The sequence below is a fragment of the Pezoporus flaviventris genome, unplaced genomic scaffold (assembly GCF_033815535.1).
Source record: "Pezoporus flaviventris isolate CSIRO_AGI_PZ_B2104156 unplaced genomic scaffold, CSIRO_AGI_Pfla_v1 ptg000025l, whole genome shotgun sequence".
Taxonomy (NCBI): Eukaryota; Metazoa; Chordata; class Aves; order Psittaciformes; family Psittacidae; genus Pezoporus; species Pezoporus flaviventris.
In genome coordinates this window covers 16,849,754-16,860,328 of record NW_026892573.1, presented here as the reverse complement: position 1 = coordinate 16,860,328, position 10,575 = coordinate 16,849,754, and the positions used below count along the sequence as shown (strand labels likewise).

General features: G+C 37.3%; 1 long non-coding RNA gene across 1 annotated transcript in view; it reads right to left on the bottom strand.

The window, feature by feature from the left end:
- Positions 1–1,104: 1,104 nt before the first annotated feature.
- Positions 1,105–10,575, bottom strand: part of LOC133271514 (uncharacterized) — a 31,214-nt gene continuing 21,743 nt past the window's right edge. Inside the window, exon 3 of the long non-coding RNA XR_009744170.1 lies at positions 1,105–1,347. This is a non-coding gene — a long non-coding RNA (uncharacterized LOC133271514). The remainder of the gene's footprint in view (positions 1,348–10,575) is intronic.

Sequence of the window (10,575 nt, the reverse complement as noted above, 5' to 3'; positions counted from 1 at the left end):
GGAGTGGGGAAAGAGTAACTAGTGTAGCCAAAGGGAAAAAGGAGAGAGACTTGAAGAACATACTAGGACCTTGAATCTTTTGAGAAAAAATAAAAGATGGAAAAAAAACCTCAAACACAATAATAACCTTTTGTTTCCTGGATCACACAAGTCTTGCCAAAGCATATGCTTGGAAAAAATATGCACAGGACTTTCCATGGCCACACTTGCAGGAAGTCATCTGCTGAAAGTGATACAGTTCTACTGCATAATGTAGTTTCCTATATAATTTAATATCCTTTGTGCCAGCATACTTGAAGGAAGTTTTGGGGAACGTTTTTGTCTCCATTAAAAAATGATCATGTGAAATATAATGCTTTTAGGATTGATCATGGTCTTCTGCTGAACCTGCCTGCTAGTGTGACAGCTTAAAATGAACTTTCCACACATAGAAGTAAAAAGCTGTTGCTGAAAGTTAATGAAAAACAAAGGAAAATGGGGTTGGATGATAGAGTTTGATAGCATTTGGCCTCGATAGCTTTGTGTTCAGGAGGATTTCTGCAGGAAATTTAATTGGGACCTTTTAAATGCTTAAAATTAGCTACACACTTAAATACTTGCTGAATTGCTGCCTCACCCTAGAGAGAAAACAACTCACTGTAATCTCATTGGTATCAGATTTCCACTCCCAGCCTCCCTGAAAAATCAATGTATAGAATGAAAATCAATCCTTACTCAAACTGTGACTAAAAAGGCTTTCATTTTTGAAGAAAGGTTGCTTCTAAGATAAAATCCAACTACACCATGAGGCAGCCTAAGTAGAATCCTGCATTACATCTCTACGTTTGATTGCTTACCTTGCTTTGTGTTGTGTGCTTCTGCTTGTGTTACTACATAATTTTTCTACAGGGTTCTGCACATTTTTTCTCCTAACATGTACTATTGTGTCCATTTGCTACAATTAATAATAGTGGCAACAACAGTTTTCAGATTGTTTTTAAAGGAGAATGAATTCTTGTTTACGGTTTACAAATGGAGAAATGGAGGTACAGAGAGCTGAAAGCTGTGTGAAGGGAGACAGAAGTAGGCACCCTGAGATAAGTTTAGTCTGTGAAGCACTCTGTCTTTAGAAATACCAGAAATCACTACAAGGGGTCATTACCTTTGTTCTGTTATATATTTTACCAAGGAAATACACTGCCTTGTGTTAAAGAGTCTCTGTCTCTGTCATCATACCAACACCTTGATTTTGCATGCGGAGTCTTTTATTTCTTCTTATCAAGGTCAGTTATTCTGCAGAGCACACCATGGAGGTGGAGATACCATTAGGGGCTGAATCATTTCAGCAGCTGTGCTCAGTTCATGTATCTGTGGGAAATCACAAAAATCTATGTAGGGTACATTTTCTAACTGTCCCTCCAAAATAAATCTCAAGTGTGGCCATAAAAGTTGAAGCTTGTTTCTCTTCTACAAATCATGTCTTTTGCCTGTGGGCTGGCAATTTCAAGAGAACAAGAGTCTAAGTTCTGGTAGAAAACTCCATGAAGTAAAAAGAAAAAAGAGAAATGGGTGAAGATTGGATGCCTGGTGCAATGGTGAGGAAAGAATTTAGAATCATCCCAGAGTGTAAAGACCTGCAAAACAGGAAGGATTTTTGAGAAGTACCTTCTGGAGAGGAAGGATGTATTTAAGGGACACAACCTTACAGTTCTTGTAAACACTTTTCTAATAAGACATTTTTCTCTATTAATGTTGCTACTTGGCTGCCTCAGTGACCAAGAGCAAGAGTCCAGGACAGTTAGTGTAAACCAGATTAGAGACCCTCCTCATCTTTGAAATGGAAACCAGATGAAAGATTTTAACGTCTTAGTCATGGACTAGCTTTCTCCACAAATATTTAAAATATTAGATTAAATATCTCTAAGGGAAAGTTAATAATGAATATGGTGCACAGTATTGAAGAAAAATGACATTAAGTATTTCTTGTTACTAAAATCGCTTTGCATAATAAGGGGATTATATTGAAAATGCAGTTCCAGTATTAATAGGATATGAGGTGTTATGAAATCAAGTAATTTTGCATAAAACCAGCATACAATTTTAAACTGCCATTCAGTTACAACTATTTGACACCTGCCTGAGGACTGTGGGGTTAATGAGTCAAATTATGAATTCCTCCTGAGGATTCATCGTGCTGAAGGGAGTCACCAAACATTACCCATCTAACTAGCGCACCTCTGGCCAACAGACATAACAATAACAGTTTCTGCTACATGGTGGCTCTATCACTGGGAGGGCAAAGGAGATTCATATGTCTGTTGACTTTATGGGGAAAGGTGATGAAAAGGTGGAATTGTTATAAATCTCTCAGCCAGTGCCCTGTATTAGTGCCATCCCCCAGGCAATACTCCTCAGTTGTGTCTGGTGCCAGTCTCTGAGTGAAACAAAATTACTGAAAAAAAATTTTCAACTCCATAGCATTTAAGTAAAAGAAAAACAAATAAGTGCTCTTCCCTGGGAACTAATTTTAGGCTTTGGGTTAAAATACTCCACTGTTGAACTTAAGCGCTTTCACTTAACCAAGATCAACCACTAAGCCTTAGACAAGTGATAAATTAGATCTTCTTGTACTCTGCCTCAGCCCATCACAGTGACATGAGCTGGCTCTTCCCATAACCCACACTGCAATTTCTAAACTGTAAACTAAGACAAGGAGTCCTCAAAATGCTGCCTTTCCCCATCAATCTATAGGTATGTGTGGGCAAGGCAAGGGTGTGAAGCTGATCAGAAGATTTTTAACAGTAGGGGTGGTGGAAATTTGAAATTCCAACTATTGTTTCCCATTCTTAGCTTCAATGAAAAGTCTTCATGGAAAAAGCTTCTTGACATATGAAGGCAACCATATCTTATAGCTTTCCCTAATTGAGCCTCCTGCAAGATTAGCAGGCTTGCTGAGGCAGTCCTGTGCTCCCTCTGCCTATACCCAGCAGCTGGCATTGGGCAGAAGACGGGGACTGTGGAGGGACCTGTTTTTTGTACTGGGGCTATCACGACACACTTCAGTTAAGTGAACAAACTGGAGGGAACCTATTTTTTTTCTGTCGTTCCCTAGTTAGAATGCCTTGTGCATGCTTCCTCAGTCTAAAGAGGCTCATGGCAGCTTCTCTTGCTCTGGTCATCTTCCTCTTATTGTGGTTCATATTTTTCATTATTGAGGTTAGCACTTCAGAACAAAAATTGCCATCTACAGTCAGAAAAGAACAGGAGACACTTTTCTGTCCATCATGAAACATGGTCACAATCAAGTAAAAACTCGGGAATTCCAGTTTAAAGGTGAAGCTTAGAAAAAAAAAAGCCATTGGAGCTCAAAATCATAACAAACAAACACACAGGAAAAAAAAAAACAACACTGTAAATGTCTAAAAATTGGTATGTTTACCTGAATGAAGCCTCTGGATTGCTTCTCTGCACTGAGTCATGCCCGGAGCCTAAACCTGTGTAGCTTTTTCAGCAAAGAGGGGACTACAGATATGGTGGTATCTACAGAGTATTGGATCCACCCAGGCCTGATATGACAAGGCCACAAGTGTACAGTGAAAAAAACACAGTCAACATTATTATTTTATTATTTCGTCCCTCATCTTAAAATATATGTTCACATCTTTTTGCATTGTGAGACAGGAATATTTAAGAGAGATATAGGGGGTTTTATCATCCTCCAAGTTTTCCAGTGAAGTACAATTTGAATACAAACATCTGCATTGTTTGGACTAGTCCTTTTCTACAGATACCAGTTCTCCAGTTGACTTTACAAAGCCAGCAATTACATGAGATAAACACTATGCAATTCTTGTTTAGGTAAAATGATTTAAAGCCACATGATCTTTATGCCATTGCCTATTATTAGAGAGGAAGTGCATAGTTTCATGTCTGTTGAATTTGGGCCACCAGTTTTAGGACCCGCAGATCTCATCAGTTCCTCAAAGTGGAATTGACCAAATGTGGAAGATGGAGCAACAGATATGAAGTCTTGCTCTTTCCCAGGAGGTGTTTTCCCTCCTCTTTTGTTTTGCCAGTGTTACATATTTTCTCACCTACCATGGGAGGATAAAATCTGGTTTAATGCAGTTACTTAATACGTTAGCCTTTGTGACACTAAAAATAATGCATTTAAATGTGATATTTGTGACTATGTGCCCAGCATGCAAAACCCTACTCATCATTTCCTTACACTCAAATTAGACCTAGGGGATTCTCGGTGCAATTACGGTGTTGACTGGATTAGTACAATTGGTTAAAAATGCAAGTCTATTTCATCATCTGCTCCTGAGGCTCATGGGTTATGGTCCCAGTGAAACAGCCTGTGGAAGTAAGAGCAGAATGTGAAAAGCTGGTTCAATTATACCAATGATAAAAGTAACAGGAAGCATTAAATATTGAAAACTCAAAATAGTCCATGGCTGTCATAAAAGCAGTTGAAGCAAACCAATAGACTTGCAAGGAAAGTGAGTAAGATGATGAATCAAATGGGAAATGCAAATGTTTCAATGGATAGAACCTCAAAAAATGCAGAGAATTTTGGATGAAAACATTGAAGCACACTTCTCATACAGCAGTTGCCTTTTGTAGCTGAGTATGCATACAAGCAAGAACAAAAAGTATGTATGTATTTAAGGTGATGCTGAATGTTCTGTGCATAAAATAGAAGGCTCAACATATAAAATTAATATTTATAGTAATATTTACAAAATAAAAATAATTCACTGGAAAATATAAAGTTATGACAAACAATATTTCTGAAAAGGTATTATTTTCTGGTACTATACTTTATAGACAATACACTGCATGCAGTGTGCAAATAGATATCTGGTTTTAAAAGCACGTTTTCAAAGTGAAAATAGAAACCGCTCTACTAGAAATTGGAGGAGGACAGACTAAATGGCTCATCAATAGTCTGCATATTCTGCTTATAAAAGCAAAAGCAATCAATGCAATAGTTTTTAATTGACAAATAAAATGAATTGAATAATTTTTAAGATTCTTCTCACAGATTGTATTAGGAAAGTATTTTCTTGTTCAAACAACGAGTTGTCCGAAACCTGATAGGTTTGGAAAATAAAAGAATCTAGGCATTTTGGTGAAGAAGGGTTTCTCTAGGTTAAATTAGTCATAACTTGTTCTTGGAAAAACATACAAAGAAAGGATAAGTCAAATTCTTCTGTAATATGCATGTAGACAAGAACTGCATTTGAAGATTAATTATCTCATTATTTTGCTAATATGCTGTAATTAACTGAGCTATAGCAGTGAAATTACTAAATGTGGGATTACTATTGCAGATTTGAATTAGCTTGTATCTCAGAAATGTTCTTCACTACACCTCAGCTTTAGGACATAAACCTAATTAAATTACCACTTTATTTGCTGCAGCTGCTTCATAAATTTGCACTTCAAAATAGTTCCATCATTTACCATGTCATTTCCTGTGTTTTGTAATTATTGGCTGGTAAAAAATTAAACCCAAGGAGTTTAACAATAGCACAGTAGCTTTTCCTTACACTCAAATTAGGCCTAAGGGATTCTGAGTGCAATTATGGTGTTGACTGGATAACTACAATTGGTTTAAAATGCAAGGATATTTCATCAGCTATTCCTGAGGCTCGTGGATTATGCCCAAGAATATGAACCTTTGATTTCATCTAAGTTATTGCTATTATTTCGGGGAAAAAAAAAAAGAGAGAGAGAAGGAAAAAAAAGGACCAGAAAGAAGCTTAGCAGTTATACAGGACAGCCAGAGAAACCAGAACAGACTGACTGAAACAACATTGGTGGGATTTTCACCATTACCCTTTAGCTTAATATACATTATATATTTCTTCTAATGTAAAAAATACATTACATTAGGGTTTAGGAAAGTTCATATTTACTTTTCAGGTTTCTTAAATAGAATTTGTTTTTTTTTTTTCTTACATTTCTTTTTCTAGTATTCTACCATTATTTGTGCAACTGCTAAAAGAAGAGTTAAAAAACCTACAGAACTCCCTTTACAAAAGCTGGATATAGGAGAACAGATCTTACCAGTACTGAGCCTACTTGAACTTCTTGAACTTTTGCCTTTCACAGAGGGTACATCTTAAAGGGACATAATACTATGGCACTTTGCCACAGATCACTGCTCCTGTAGTACAGTCAGGTACAGGCAGCTGTGCTTGTCTGGTATTTTAATACCTGACTGCTTCAAGTCAGATGTCATTCCAGAGCTATTACCATTACTCCGAAATAGCTGGAATGATAGCTGTAGGCAGTCTACCATTTTCAGGAGAGATATTGGTTTCTGGGTAGTCCTGAAATGCGCAAAGCCATGCTATAGTATTTCTTATAGACATGATTTCAATTACAGAACCTAGTTATCAGTCCCCATTGGCATTCTTTATAATCATCTGCTGTATGCAAAGATGCAATATCATTAAAATTACATTATTATTCATGAATACATTTGGAAAATCTCATTGATCATACATCCCTTAGAAAAACTAAAATAACAAATATAAGCAAGGTCATTCATCTTTCTGGGATGTCGCAAATTGGAAGCATTGTGACTAACCATGATGCTTTGCTTATGAAAACACTTATTTTCATTCTTATATTTTGTGGATCTCGGGCCTTTTGAATGCAGTGGACAGAATGTTGCCTCAAACTACTAAAATAAATTGTGGATTTTCTTTCCCATTCTCCTGAGGCAAAAAACATCATGTCAAAATTGCAGGTGGGGAAGATCTCTTTCCACAGGAAAATTATTAAGGATGTTTCTGTGGAGGGATTGCAAGCTTATAAGCTCTGTAATATCTTGGTATCATCCAAAGGTCATTCGTATGGAGAAGAATAGATATATTTGTAACAAGTAAGACAGTGAAACTAAGAGACATTTCACAGCTATGAAATACAAGGACAACCTTAACAAAATATAGGAAAGCATTCATGCATAAAAGGAAAAGAAACACCATATTCTGAGTCTGAAGAGACCTTAATTAAAACCTATGGGAAACGTAGGCAATAAGAATGGACCTTTTAAATAAATCTGATTTTTTAAAGAAATTGTATTAGACAAAATAATTGTCAAACTTGAATATTCAGTCTAGTCATCAGTGGTTATCAGTTGTCATAGCTCCATCTATTTGAGTGCCACTATCCCAACATACATCAGTTGTGACTTTGACCTTTTGGTGTTTGTATACTAGCCTGACAAGTACTCATAAAGATATGTACAATCTCAGAGATAATATTCAGTATCAGATAAAAACATGCTATTGATCAATAGATACAGAAAGTCCTCTGTGCATTTTTATTACCAGCAAACCCAGCCATATTTGTCATACAGGTATGAAAAGCACATGCAGCAAGACTTTTAGTCTTTCAAGGATGAAAGACATAAATATGTAAATATACTCAGAAAAAAAAAAAAGCATTATAAAAACTTTTGTATTTCTTGAATGGCTAAAATAATTCCCTTATAGGAACTGTGAAAGTCCCCTTTCGCAAAAAGTAAAAGGAAGTAGCAGGTATCAGTCAATCTGGCTCAGAAGGATTTCAAAGTACAAATCTCCATCTTAACATTGATTCTGTATCTAAATAAGATAGGATCACAAAAACTCATTTCTGAACATGTCTGTGGTTTTGGAGCAGTCCAGATCCACATCTGTACAGGTATTTCACAATTTAGAGTAGTCTCTTTTAGAATAAATGAAATCCCTTCCCAAACCTAGAGAATAACTTTTAACTTTTTCACCCCTTCCTTGCCCTCCTCCCAGAAAAAGAAAATTAATCCTATTAACAAGAGCTTCAATCTATAGTATTCTGTGATTGCATGCTCTCTTTTCCATGGGCAGGAAATTGGCCTCAGTGACATGAACACCAAATCTGTTATATTCACTATCCAGAGATCAGAACTGCTTCAGGTTAATTAATTCCTATACCTCTGTAATGGATGTTGCTCTGTTAACACTGTATTCAATAAAAGAGGTGATGAAAGCAATGATGAAGTGTGCTGAAAAAGTGAAAAAGGAATAGCAATAGCTATATACAGTACAGTGTAATAAGGTGAATGCAATTTACTCAATATACTTAATGTTGTCCATAAAAAATCTCATCCTGCTCTCACCAGGGAAGCAGGATGTGCTGTATGTGCTATCTATTGAGTCCTGCAGCAGCTTAATGTGACCAAACCAAATTACTTCCCCTGCATATATTTAAAATATGCACAAAAGGTGTCATTTCTGGGTGGACAACTTATATTAAATGCAAAGAAATACAGGAGGCATACTGACAAATATTAGGTTCACATATTCCATAATGTTCAGCGTGTAAGGCTTTCTAATTTTGCCTCCTATATTCAAAATAATATGGGAAGACATCCAACTCCTAATTTATTATTCTTCTTAATTATGCCCTACATGTGCAATGTGGTAGTTAGTGGTTAGCGGTGAAAAAGTATTTATGCCTAAAAAGCTCCTTCAGAACTGAAGCAAATTTCTCAGTTAGTGTCTTTATCACCCCAAGACTAGGGAAAATGGGAGGGGGAATATAAAATGGATATGTTACAGTGTTACATGCTTTTCTGTTTTTTTCTGTGTTTTAAGTATTTTTGATACTTATTACATGTCAACTCTCTAAGATGATGAACAGGCAAATTCATTTGTCTTACACATCTCAAAGGACACAACAGCATGCCAAATCAGCCCATTAAATCTCAGTGGTGCACATGTTGCCTTTTATCTGATGAACCATGTGCTGATGTAAATCAAAACATATAAGTGTGCGTAAAAATGTTGAAAACTTGTTAGATGCTGAAACAACAACAGAAAAAATATTTAGAAAGGCTCAGCAGTCTGCAGTGGCTGACATCCCTGTCAAGACTGTACAGCACACAGCCACGGTCACATCCTGTGGTCCATGGCATCCCTGCCCAGGTCTGCGGAGGGATGGAAAAACATAAAAGCCCTTTTACCTTCTCCCAGGCAAATCCAGACCCACCAGGCCCGTAATTGGGCCCAGTGTAAGGACTTGTGCTCCTGCCAATCCCATGTTGCCATATGTCCCCCTTCCCGAGCTGTCCCGTGTTGCCATCTGTCCCCACGCCAGCCATGTCGCTCAGGGCCATCTGCTTCTGCCTGACCCGTCTCACGGGGCCAGCTGTCACACCCCTCCCCAGGCGGGTGCAGCCACACACCTTTTCTAGACGTACACAAATTCCTACCAGCCATGGATAAATGTCTGCTAAAAGGGACAGAAAGCATGAGCAGCAGCCTAGAAAAATCAGTTCTGTCTGTGTTTCTTGACTGATGCCTAGTTGAGGTTTCAGCATGAAACCTTTTTTGCAAGTCCTCGGAACTTCTGGCACTGATATTTTATTGAAACTCGAAGATCAGGTGGCAGAATTGGAACTGGGAGGCAGTGGGAGTTGGTTTTGCAATATGTCCATTAGTCTGGTGGCATGTAGGAGCTCTTACAGAAACACAAGGAGTTTGCAAATCTGTTCCTGTACCTTCGTAAAAGCCTGACTTTGAGTCATCAGAGTTACTAAGCCCATCTCAAATACAGTACCATTAAAGTGGCACACAAGGAAATAAACCCATCTATTGCCCAGCTTTTTGAAAAAGTCTGAGTCTATAAAGATGTATTTAACCAAATGAGTGGAAAAAATGGAAACACTTTTGAATTCCTAAGGAAAAAAAAAAAAGCCATTTCCTTGGTCACTGCGGGCACTTGTATCTTGACAAGGGATGGGGGGAGAATTTTCCATTTTCCAGTTGCATATTCTCACATCCCAGCTTCCTACTGGGACAAAACACAGGCATGCACCAGCTGTCCCTCCTTCTTCCCTCCTACCTTCTCGCAATTTGATTTTCACAGAAAAGAAAACTGGAAGTGTGGACTGGACAGAAGCCATCATTTTTCCCAGCAGGTAAGTCTAGACTTAGCTTATAATACCTTTCATACAAGTTCTCTTCCCTCATTTCCAATCTGTAGCATATTTTTATTTACTTATATTGAAATGAATGTTTTAAAGTGTAACAGTTTGATTTATGCCATGGAGAAATCAGTGTCTTATTGCTGCAAAATATTTAGGAAGGGATTGTTTCAACATTTTGGCTGTTTATCCAGTAAAATATTTTCCCTGAGACAGTGGAGGCTAAAATAAGAGATTTGAAATCCCATATGTATTGTCGTAGATGCTGTAACTTCTGCTGATTTCTGCAGGGCCAGAAAGCCACCCTGTGGTGAATATTTCACTCAGTCTCTCTCCACATACCTAATCCATTTAGGTACTTCTAAAACTAACAACCATATTATCCTGGTACTAAAGATATGAACTGCAATCTGATGCAAATTGGCATGATTGATTCCGCTGGAGAATAGAGTATTATTAGATCAGAGACACAAATAAATCTTTTCCTCAATTATTTTCACTAGGTTCAGGTTAAATATCTATGGTTTAAGTCACAGCTGTATACTTACTCTGGATACCATAGTAGAGGTCTTGGGTGGTTGTCAGATATTTTTTTGGCTTAAAGATGCACAAAGAATCTTAAAATGATT